Source organism: Geotrypetes seraphini, chromosome 8 (genome assembly GCF_902459505.1).
Source record: "Geotrypetes seraphini chromosome 8, aGeoSer1.1, whole genome shotgun sequence".
NCBI classification, from domain to species: domain Eukaryota; kingdom Metazoa; phylum Chordata; class Amphibia; order Gymnophiona; family Dermophiidae; genus Geotrypetes; species Geotrypetes seraphini.
Window position 1 is genome coordinate 100,335,038 of NC_047091.1, and position 12,121 is coordinate 100,347,158.

Genomic DNA, 12,121 nt, shown 5'->3' on the forward strand with positions numbered 1-12,121 from the left:
TCTTGTCTGTGTTTTAGAAAAGTTTTTAAAACATATTTGTTTGCAGAAAAGAATTAATTATAATGGAGGTGGAGAATTATATATCCCTCAGTTGTTGAGGTTCTCTTGATTATGACTCCTGTTTTGGAATGTGGGCAGAATATAAAACACTAGTGTTTAAGCCCGTTAGATTAACGGGTGCTAGAATAGATGTGGGTGTCTGTTTTTCTTTCTTTCTCTCTCTCCCCTTGACCGTTGTCTGTCTGTCTATGTTTATTTGTTTTTCTCTCCTTGGACACTGGAAATGGTATTGCAGGAGAGCAATGCGTTGTAAAATTTCTCAGCTGCGCGTGGGGCCGTAGTAAGCGCGGGGCATGCTGCACTGTTGGCGGCCACGGACCTACGGATCATGGAAGCACGCCGATAAGAATGCGCATGCGCCGCCTACAGTTTTATTATATAGATTTACTACAGACTTCATCTGATTTCTAAAAAATTCAACCCAATTAAGAAAAAGCCTGAACAGAAAGGTGTCTAACATCTTAAAATTCATCTCATCACCACACAATTGTACAACTCCTGGCAATATATTCCACATCCGTGGTCCTACTATAGATATGACTGATGTCCAGGTTTTCATATACAGCGTTTCCCCCGCGAATTCGCAGTTCGCAAATCGTGGACTCACTCATTCGCGGTCTGCTCCGACCGCCTCTTCCTGTAGTAAAGTCGGGCTACACCAATCAGAACCTATGTGTCAAAGCAGCTCCTAATTGGTGTAGCCCAACTTTACTAAGGGAAGAGGCGGTCGAAGCAGACCGTGAGTGATTTTCTTCACCTGCCGGCGCTCCAGCTGCCCTCTCCTGCCACCCCCTGCCTTTGACAAGCGAAAAACCGCATTTGTGGTTTTTTGAAATTTGTGGGGGTTCCCGAAACAGAACCTCTGCAAATTTTATTTTTTTTTTGGGGGGGGAAGAGTACTGTGATCTATACAAACTAATGATCAATACAACAGACATCAAAGTGTTTCGAAAAGAAATCAAAACATTTCTATTCAGAAAACACGTCATTACCAACTAATATCCTCCCTTTATGCACAAGCTCTCCCTCGATAGAATAACACATTAATTCAATTCTTAGAACCTTTCCTATCATACATACTCTGATTCCTATATAAACATTTTCCACACTATCCAATAAATTTCTTACGTCATTATTAGGTAACTTCCAATCTGTAAACCGTATATACTGATAATCTCCATAATATTCTGTTATCACTTGATTCCCTTGATATGTAATTCTCATAATTGAATCCTCTACCACACCATGTAATGTACACGAATCACTGTTATGTAATTTATCTAGATAATCTTTATTACGCAATTCTTTTGGTAATTCCTATAATTTGTATTCCGCCTTGAACAATATATAATGTATAATGTATTCGAAATTAATTTTCCTATGAACTGTTTTCCTACCTTCTTCTACTCTATGTTTATAACCTAACTAATTTATTTTTCTCAAGTACTTTAGCAAGAATGTGAGCCTTTGGGACAGTCAGGGAACTCTAAGTACTCTTTCTTCATCTTAATTAATCTTACTTATTGCATTTCTTCTGTTTCTACTGTAAACCGCTTAGAACCTCATGGTACAGCGGTATATAAGAAATAAAATTATTATTATTATTACTGTAATGCACTCCACTCAGTGGCGTAGCGAGGGTGAGAGGCACCTGGGGAGATTGCGCCCCTCCCCCGCCCCCTTCTCCTTCCCCGCACCCCTTTCCTTCCCTTCCTCGTAACTCTTTAATGTTCGCAGCGCAAGCAGCAACCCCAACCTGCTGTTTGCACCAGTGTCGGCTCTTCCTCCGAGGTCACTTCCTAGGTGCAGGTTGAGGTTTTTGCCTCGCACCGCTAATGTTAAAGAGGTACGAGGGAGGAGAACGAGCATGCTGATGCAGTATGCTACCACGGGTCCAACTGTATGATTATCAAGGGTTGTACGCAGGTTTAACAAACAACACAGTGAAGGGAAAGATGGAGTGCATGTGTTAACCCATGCAGAATACATGGCTGCACGCTGCATTAAAATGCATGCTTATGAGGCCATTGAGTATTCCATGGCAATGTAGAGAGGTAAAAAGGGGCCCAAGAGAAGTCCCAGCTACTCGACTAAGAGTTCTTTAAGCTCTGATGCAATTCTTTAAACTGACGCAGTTCTTTAAGCTCCGAGCAATTTTTGTTTTATGGGCGATTCTCAGCATGATTATATGCATGCTATGTATGCAGAAAATCATCGGTAAATGGGGGGGGGGGGAGGAACTGTGCCTGGTGCTTGCTCAGAAGAGCAATCACCAGCACAGTTCCTACTCCTCCTCCTGCCTGCAAATTAAAAGCAGTCCCTGCTCTCCCTGCCTGAACCGGCAAGCAGGCACAGCAGGGGCTGCTTATTTTTAATGGGTGCAACTGTTATGTGTTCACAACACACACACACACACACACGAGCTGCGTCTATAAAAAAAACAACAAAAAAACCTCACCCCCGATGCTGGAACCCCTCACACATTCCCAACATTAGAATACCTTTTTTCCTGAAATATTGGAAGGAGGGATGCCCACTCCCTCCTGCCATAGAGTTGGGGACCCCCCTGATAGCAAACTACCCCCCCAACAGCCCACACCACACCATCTGGTGGTCTAGTGGGTCATCCTCCCTCCAACCCCCTCCCCCATACCTTTTTTTAAAAGACTGGCAGGAGATATGCTCATTCACTCCTATAGGCGGCCCATTTCAAAATAGCGGGCCTTTCCCTTCCTGGTGCACTCTGTGATGCACCAGGAAGGGGCCTATCGCCCTGATTGGCCCAAATGCTGCTAGGGGGAGGGGCCTTAGGCATCTGGGCCAATCAGGTTCTTAGGCTCCTCTCCAGTGCATCCCAGGATGCTCCGGGAAGGGGAAGGCCCACCATTTTGAAGAGGCAGGTCTGCCGGCAGAAGGGAGGGAGCATCTCTCTTGCCAGTCTTCTATAAAAGGTACCACAGCTGGTCAGAGGGGGATGGCCCACTAGACCACCAGGCTTGGTGTGATGGGAAGTTATGAGGGGACAGCCTGCTGATCTTCCGAATGGCATCAGTGGGGGGTAATGATGGGGGGGCACTAGATCACCAGGCTTGGTGTGGTGTGGGTTGTTGGGGTAGGGAAGCTTGCCAGTCTTCCACATGGGTTGGGGGGCATCAGCAGGGGGCATTAGTGGGGGGAACCACTAGATGACCAGACTTGGTTTGGGGCTCTTTTTAGGAGAAATCAAGGGCCATTCGTGGTGGCAGGTCTGAGATGCTTTATTTTCCTGTCAGTGCCTGAGCCAATTAGTGCTCAAACACTTACAGGAAAGTAAAGCTATGATAGCTCAAACCCTGCTGTTAAATATTGGCCCCCGATTCCACGTAAATGGAGAGCGCTCCTTTTTGAGAACTGCCCGGAATGCTCATTTTAATATTAATGACCTCATTGTACTACATTTGCATAGTTCAATCTGAAGCTGCTACAAAGCATGGAAAAAGACCACAGCAAGCCGTTTTGACAATCAGGTGGTAAAATACTTGCAGGTAATGATGGTTTAGCGCCATCGTTAAATACACGGTGACTTTAAAGAATCCGGCCCCAAGTACAAAAGAAGACAGGCAGGTGCTAATTGGAGCACACAGCCAGGAGATCTGCCCAAATCAGGGGCCAGCATTAAACAAAGCAGCAAGGGTTAAAGAATCGGATAAAAAGGGCTGGCAAGAACACACTAGGTGGCAGGAAAGAGATAGTCTTTTAAAATCAGGCAGAACCTTAGGCGTTAATGTATCTTTGGCAAAGCAAGCTGGCACAGATAGAAGAAGAAAACCAAAATATCAGAGGTGAAGGAGGAACAGAATACCCCCTTTCACCTCTGGACTAACTAGTTTAACCAACATTCATTCCAAACTGGAACCCACTGGTTCTATTGCTGTGTCTAAGCACAATAAAACTATAGAAAATGTTTTGTCATATTCTAGCTGTAAATCTGGACTCCAACTGCTTCTGTTCTATTTAAGGCTCGGGGTTTTGAGTATTAATGCACATGAAGTCATTCTATATTCTCTGAAAGGCCTCCCGCCGCTCAAGCAGACTGAAAAATCATGTCGGTGGGCAGAAGGCAGAACACAGCACCACAGTTAATGGCAAATAAAGACCAACTAGCCCATGCAATCTGCCCCAGCTATTCCTGTCTACCCTGCTAAAGATTTATTCCAGCTGCCTGCCACAGAAGCTTGGTCACTTGTACAAACCCACTTCATGTTTAAAATCACTTTCTCATTGGTTTTCTACTTTCCTATGCATATAAGCATACAACTTGATATATTTTATATAGGTATGTATAAGCAGGTAGATTGATTATATATATAGGCGGAAATAAAAAAAAAAAAGAGGATTGATTATGGTTTAAGGGGGCTGTATTGAGATCCAACTCAGAAAATGCTAACTCTGTATTGTACCACCTTTACAAAAGCACAAGTATTGATTAAGGTTTAATAACATATTGATTATGGTTTAATAATGTCTGTATTAAAACCATCCCAGGAAACGTAAACTCTGTATTGTAACATCTTTACAGCCTGTATTGTAACACCATTAATCAGCTCATATAAACCGCTCTGAATCAACTCCCCCAGGGGAGAGTGTGGCGCAGTGGTTAAAGCTACAGCCTCCACACCCCGAGGTTGTGGGTTCAAACCCACGCTGCTCCTTGTGACCCTGGGCAAGTCATTTAACCCCCCCCCCCCCCATTGCCCCAGGTACATTAGATAGATTGTGAGCCCGCCGGGACAGACAGGGAAAACTTACTCGAGTACCTGAATTAATGCATGTAAACCATTCTGCACTCCCCTGGGAGAACGGTATAGAAAATTGAATAAAATAAATAAATACATTGAATAATTGCATATTATGTTGCTAGTTGGGATTCAGAGCTGCATATTTTGTTTGCTTCTTCGATTTTATATATGCATTTCCGAAAACTATTAAAGACGTCTCTTTTTGTAAAATTCTTAGGAAAGTAAGGAAGATGATATTTCTCTTGTATTTCACTGTGATGTACTGTCTCTTGATGATGTAAACTGCATCGATCTGGAAGATATTGCGGTCTAGAAATGTATTTTAATGTAATGTAATTAGCTAAAGTATAGAAGATTTCAATAAACAATAAGCTTCTCATATTCCAGGTTATGACAGAGCTCAAGGGCTAGAAATTGAAGGTGAAAGTTCTGAGTATTTAACGATTGCCAATGTTAATTAGGTTGTTGCTATGACATCTGGTGTCCTAAGTCCCCATGACCGTTCTGGACAATACTCAACCATCACTAATATACCAGCCCTGACCCGCTTGGTTTCTGGAAAATTATAGTCTCCTGATACCACCAAGCCTACCCCATAGTCCATAGTATGGATAGCACCATGGTATGTTTCCAGTCACCACTTTTTTTTTTTTTTTTTACCCTTTCTCTGTGCCTCTAATCTTGAGGGAATGAAGAGTTTGTCTGTTTGCAGTACTGCATCTTACCAACCCCGTTTGACCATCCTCATCAAATATGACAGAAGAAAAAGTTCATTGCGCCTAATTTCATTCTTCACACAACACCATGGACCCATTTTATCTATGATTTTTCCTTCATTTTTTTGGTGCTAAAGATAAATGTAACAAGAACTATAGCTTTTATACCGCCAAAAATCTCAGCAGTTTCTAGGATAATAAGAACATAAGAAACGCCTTCGCCGGATCAGACCCTAGGTCCATTTATTCCGGCGACCCGCACACGTGGAGGCCAAGCCAGGTGCTCCCAGATGGAGACCCTGGTCACCCGTATCCATCGATGTGTTTTTCAAGGAGGTATACATCCAACTTACGCTTGAAACCCAGAATGGTAGTGTTCGTCACCACCTCCTCCGGGAGAGCATTCCAAGCGTCCACCACCCGCTGTGTGAAACAGAACTTCCTGACATTTGTCCTGAGCCTGCTGCCCCTCAGCTTTAGTCCATGACCTCTTGTCCGTTTCACATTTGACAATGTGAACAACGATGATTTTTGCTCTATTTTGTCGAATCCTTTCAGTATTTTAAAAGTCTCAATCATATCCCCTCGCAATCTCCTCCACACACTAGAGCATAAAAGTTCAAAATCGTCAGAGAGTGCATAAAAAAACAGTTTACAGTATTTTCAACAATTACTCATCTTCCTTAAGTAAGAGAAAGCAAGATAGTTTCAGAGAAAAAAAAAATCACGTCATATATGCGTTAAAAAATAGCTTAGTCTTAAGCAGTTTTTTAAAAGTGGGATATTCCACACATAATCGTATTTGACCGGATAACTTATTCCATAAAGACATTCCAGCGATCATAAACATTTTCATTCCTGTAGACATATAATTTATGGTCATAGATAATTGACATAATTTATGGTCATAGATAATTGACATACTAGCTTCATGCTTTTAACTGATAGTAGGGCTTTACTGGGTCTAGGCCTATATATCTCCCGAGACACTTGAACCAATATGGCATCATACGGTGCAAAGTTTGATGCACTAGAGATAATTCTTTAAAATGAATCCTCTGCTTGATTGGTAACCAGATATAGATATAGATATAATCCTCAATATATTTCAAAGTTGGTTAAAAGAGTCGATTCCCCCTTACAAATGTGTCATTGTTAACATTTTGATATAAAGCTTGTCCAGCTGGCACAGACAGAAGCGAAACATTATGCTGAAAATTGTGGGTGTGGTTTTTAGAATACGAGGAAATAAAGGGTTTGGACAGGGATTGATATACAATAGATTCTCAGTTATCCATCAACCATGGGAATAGGTAGATGCCGGATAAATGTAGTTTCTGGTTGCTTGAGAGTTACCATTAAAAATAGGCCTAACAAACTATACCCCATACCATACCATAAACTCTGTATTGACTTGATATTAATATTGAAACACAGTAAATAAAAGCAATGAATTCCCCTTTTCTATGGCCTGAAATTCATTTCTGCCTTTTCCTTCTCAGGTTCTAGCCTCCTCCGTTCTTTCTCTCACTCCAACTGTAGTTTTGTCTGCCTTCCCACCTCCTCTTTCTGATCTGTGTTACTCTCTCTTCCTCTCTTTATCATCCCCTCACCTCCACTTGTAGGTCCAGCATCTTTTCCTTCCTTCCCACCCTCCTTTCTGGTCTGGGTCACTTTCTGTCCCCCTTTATCTCTTGTGGCCACCGGGCCCTGGACTAGGCGAATAGCACCCCAGGTGGACCACAGGTAAATTGCGCTGGCGTGCTGCTCAAACTGGAGACAGTCCCCATAGGCAAAATATCAAATAAACAGTCAAAAGGAAACCAGGTAATTAGTCAAATTGTATCTAGGGTTCTTTATTCCACAAACCAAAATCAGAATGGCAAACAAGGAACAACAAGGAAAAACTCAAAGCAAAAATCCTTGCAAGCAAATCAGGATATACAAAATCCCGGTGCCTTAGCAAGTTTGGCACTGCTTCCTGCAGGTAGGCCTCACCTGGGCCTAGGCCTAACTCTAGAGCGAGTTAGTCTCACTTAACATAGTGAAAAAACAAAACCTTCACTGCATTACTTCCACAAAACAGCAAAGCAAAAAAGTAAATGTTCAGGAGGCCCTCAGCTCTGCTCCTGAGCTGGGGCAGGAGAACTGCCAAGTTTGTCTTCAATAATATTCAAACCGAGATCTTGACAAACTTCTCCCTCTTAAAACAGTTCTCAGTCCCTGCAGTTCAAAAAACAAAACAAAGCATTTCTCAAGCAAAACAAACTGTGAAAGCACCAGCCATAATCCTTTATAACATTGCAGCTAAAGAGCCCTGCCCCCGCCTGGGGCTTTTTGCATTGGGCCTCAGCAATGCTGCAAGCAAAAAGAAAAAACAAAACAAAAAACGCTTTCTCACTAAGTTGCAGGCTGCAACACAAGCCCTAGTAATTGTTCATACAAAAAAAAACACCAAAATAGCATTCAAACAGATCAGTTCTGAGCAATAGTGAGCTATGAAAACTTCTCACAAAACAAACACAGTTTTAGAGCTCAGTGGGCCTTACAGGCAACTCCTATTTCCATAGCTTCCTGGTCTGGAAATACTTGCTCAACAATGTCCATTTCTTCCTCCTGAGGCATGGCCTCAGCTTCCTGGCAAAAAGCTACAATCTTCACTCCATGGGTTCCAGGCTATTTAGTTGCTCTGGACTGACTGGCTGGCTGCTGAGGACCTTTTCCCTTCCTTGTCCTCTCTAATTCTGAAGGGAAAGTACTCAGTGTGCCTGTGCTGTTCTGAGGCTCTCTTGGGCTCCCCCTGTGGATGGTCGGTAAAATCAGGGTTTTCTCACAGGGGCATTTTGCCTAAACCTAATATTCACAGGTTTGGGAGCAAACCTAGCAGAACTGGGCTGAGTTTCCATGTCCTCAGCTTCTAAATAGTCAGATAGGAGTCCTCCCTAGTGAACTCCTGGAACCTAGACTGCTGGGCTCTGTGGGGCTTGGGAACAGCTTTCCTAGTCCTGTCTCTGCCTCTACTGGGGTTTCTAGCTGGAAACACGTCAGGCATAGAGTCTGACTGGTCACACTCTTCACCCTCTCCACACACGCTTATGGTTCCAGCATCCATCCATCTTCCCTCCCATGCTCTTCACCCTGCATCCATGTCTCTTCCTCACCCCCATATACACTTTGGGTCCACCCCCCTCCCCACCCCGGATCTAGCTTCCCTTCCTCAGCATGGGTTTGGCCCCCCTTACTTATCTGCGGCTCTTCTGAAGCATCAGCACCAGCCACAAATCTTCCTCCCTCCAGTCCTTATAGCAGCCGGTCCTGACAACACTCCCTCCCTTACCAGAATCAGTAGTAGCAGCCAGTAAACAGAGACACACCATAGATAGGCTGCTTCCAGCCAGTACCAGCAGGGCTTTTCCTCTGCCACATCAGAAGTGACATGGCAGAGGAAAGGCCCTGTTGGGGCTGACTGGAAGCAGCCTGTTTACAGTGCTTCCTCTGCTCACCAGCTGCTGTTACTGCCTTGGCTAAGTGAGGGGGGAGGGTCGTCAGGACCATCTCTGCTGTTTTGAGGGCTGGAAGGGAGGGGGATGTCAGGACCGGGAGGGGGTGTTGTTGGGACCAGCTGCTGCTGCTGCTTTGGGGACTGGAGAGAGGGAGGGAGTTGTTGGGTCAGGAGCGCATATAAAGAATAAAATTACATAGCACATAGACAAACATGATTTAATGCGACAGCATGGGTTCAGCCAAGGGAAGTCTTGCCTCACCAATTTGCTTCATTTATTTGAAGGTGTGAATAAACATGTGAATGCAGGTGAGCCAGTTGACATAGTGTATTTAGATTTGCAGAAAGCTTTTGATAAAGTTCCTCACAAGAGGCTCCTGAGAAAATTAAAAAGTCATGAGATATAAGACAATGTTCTGTTATGGATTAGGAACTGGTTATTGGACAGAAAACAAACGGTATAGTTAAATAGACATTTTTCTCAATGGATGAGGGTAAAGAGTGGCGTGGCTCAGGATTCTGTACTTGGACCAGTGCTTTTTAACATATGCATAACCATACCATATCATATCACCCAATTTCATATATTCCACAAATTTCAACAAGGATTCATTATAGCTTACAATAATATTCCTAAATTTTCTGGTACAATTACAGTAAGATTCTTAGATTACAATTGAACGATGATCATGAAAATTTCAAAGAGAAGAGATAAGTCTTTAACATTTTCCTGAAATGGTAGTAGGAAGAGATCTGATGCAGGTAAATGATCTGGAAAGCAGAAGTGAAGTAATTAAATATGCAGATGACACAAAATTATTCAAAGTTGCATGAAGACCTTAGGAAATTGGAAGATGAGTATCCGAATAGCAGATGAAATTTAATGTGGCAAATGCAAAAGAATGCACATTGGATAGAATAATCTAAATCATAGTTACCTAATGCTAGGGTCTACCTTAGGAATCAGCACCCAAGAAAAAAATCTGGGTGTCATTTTAGATATTACGCTGAAATCCTCTGTCCAGTGTGTGGCAGCAGCCAATAAAGCATACAAGATGCTAGAAATTATTAGGAAAGGGATGGTAAATAACACCAAGAATATTATAATACCTCTGTAACACTATATGGCAAAGGCAGCAGAACGCTTTTTTGTTTGGGGGACAGCAAAAGCTCCGCCCTAGACCCCACCCCAGACCTCGCCACAGTAATAATAGTACCAATTGTAAAGGCCATTTCTTCCATTCATTTTTCATATACACGCAATATAATATTAACAATACATAATGGTAACCATAAAATTAAACTGCACACAGCACACTCTTTTTCCCCTCCCCTGCACAGCATTTCTTCCTCTCTCCTCCACCCGCATGTGCAACGTCTCCCTCTCTTTCACTGTCCACCATCTCTCTCTCTCTCATTCCCTCCCTTGCTGCAAAGGTAGTGAGGAAAGTAAGAAAGAGAGAGAGATCCAGGGTGCTTCTCTCCACTTCTGCCACATTCAATATTTCTCCCTCTCTTATCCCCAGACTGTGTTCAGCATCTTTCACCCCTACCCACCAGCCCCCTGCCCAATATTTCTCCTTCTATCACTCCTCTCCAGAACCATGCAACATCTCTTCCTCTGTTCCCTCCACCACCATGTCCAACATTCCTCCCTCTTGCATCCTTTTCCATCTGTCCCACTTTTCCCTCTCCACCACCATATCCTACGTCTCCCTCTCATCTCTCTCTACCTCACTCCTCTCCCACCACCTTGTCCAACAAGTCTCTCCCTCCCTATGCCCATCAATTCTCCTCTTTCTTCCTTTCCCCATGCACACTATCTCTTTCCCTCTCACTCACACCCATTCTCAACAATTTTTTAAAAAAATAATTTATATTATGCATATCCTACAATTCTATGCGGATTACAAATTATTTAGGTACTCAAGCATTGTTCCCTAACAGTCCCAGCAGGCTCCCACTCTATCTAATGTACCTGGGGCAATGGGAGCAATGCGGGATTTGAACCCACAACCTCAGGGTACCAAGGCTGTAGCTCTAAACATTGCACCACACACTCCCACAATTTTCCCTTTCTATTGCCTCCCCACCTCATCATCTTTTTCCCTTCTTCACTCCCTCCTTCCATCCTATGTCCCCAAGTTTATGCCCCCTCCCTCCCTTCTGTGTCCCAAGGTCAGTTCATGCCCCCTCCCTCCTTCTTTCCTTTGTCCCAAGTTCACACTCCCTTCCTTTTGTGTCTCAATGCACCCTTCAACCTCCCGCCCATGTCACAACATGTCCCTCTCCCTCCCTCCTTTCTGTGTCCCAAGTTCATGCCCCCTCCCAAGGGTGTGTACCTGTGTTCTGGCCGCTCTAAGACATGCAAGTAGACCTCCTCTTCCTTCTTTCCAGCCACTCTTCTTTCTTCACAAAGCCTCAGGCAGCAACAGCAGGATATGGCCAGAGGTACTGGTGTGCTGCCTGCGCAGCTTGCTGCCAAAAGGTGTGCAGCCACGCAGCTTAGAGAGAACATTTCTTTATTCCTTTTCACTTTTTATCTAATCAACTTTTTATCTCCTTCTCTCATCCCCTAGCTTTTCACTTTTCTCATCCTCCTATTCCCTTTCATCTGCTTCACATTACTACATTTCTACCATCGAATACTAATTATTCTGCTCACTTATCTCCTTGACAACTCTCCCACATGAATCCATTTCTAGATTTCACCTCCTTGTCACTTACTCCACCCTTATAGCCCAGCATTTCCTTCCTCTCTTTCTTTCTTTCTCTCTCCCTTCCACATGACCAGCATCTTTCTGCCCTTCCACTCCCTCCTCCCAAGTCTGACATCTCTTCTTCCTCCCCCTTCCGGCCCCTGTCCATATCCTATCTGCCTTTCCCTGTCCATATCTCCTCTCCCTCCTCTGCTTTCCTTAAGTCATCTATCTCTCCCTCCCCTTCTGCTCCTCCCTTGAATCTCTTTCTCTTTCCCCACTTTGCCTTCTCCACCAAATCCATCTTTCCGTCTCCCAATTTTACCCCCTCCACATCCAGCTCTCCCTTTCTCCCCCTCTGCTATC

At 43.7% G+C, this 12,121-nt stretch overlaps 1 protein-coding gene across 1 annotated transcript in view; it reads right to left on the reverse strand.

The window, feature by feature from the left end:
* The window catches only part of PDE4C (phosphodiesterase 4C), a 707,892-nt gene that overhangs the window by 620,590 nt on the left and 75,181 nt on the right, over window positions 1-12,121 (reverse strand). The gene's annotated exons all lie outside the window — the stretch shown is intronic.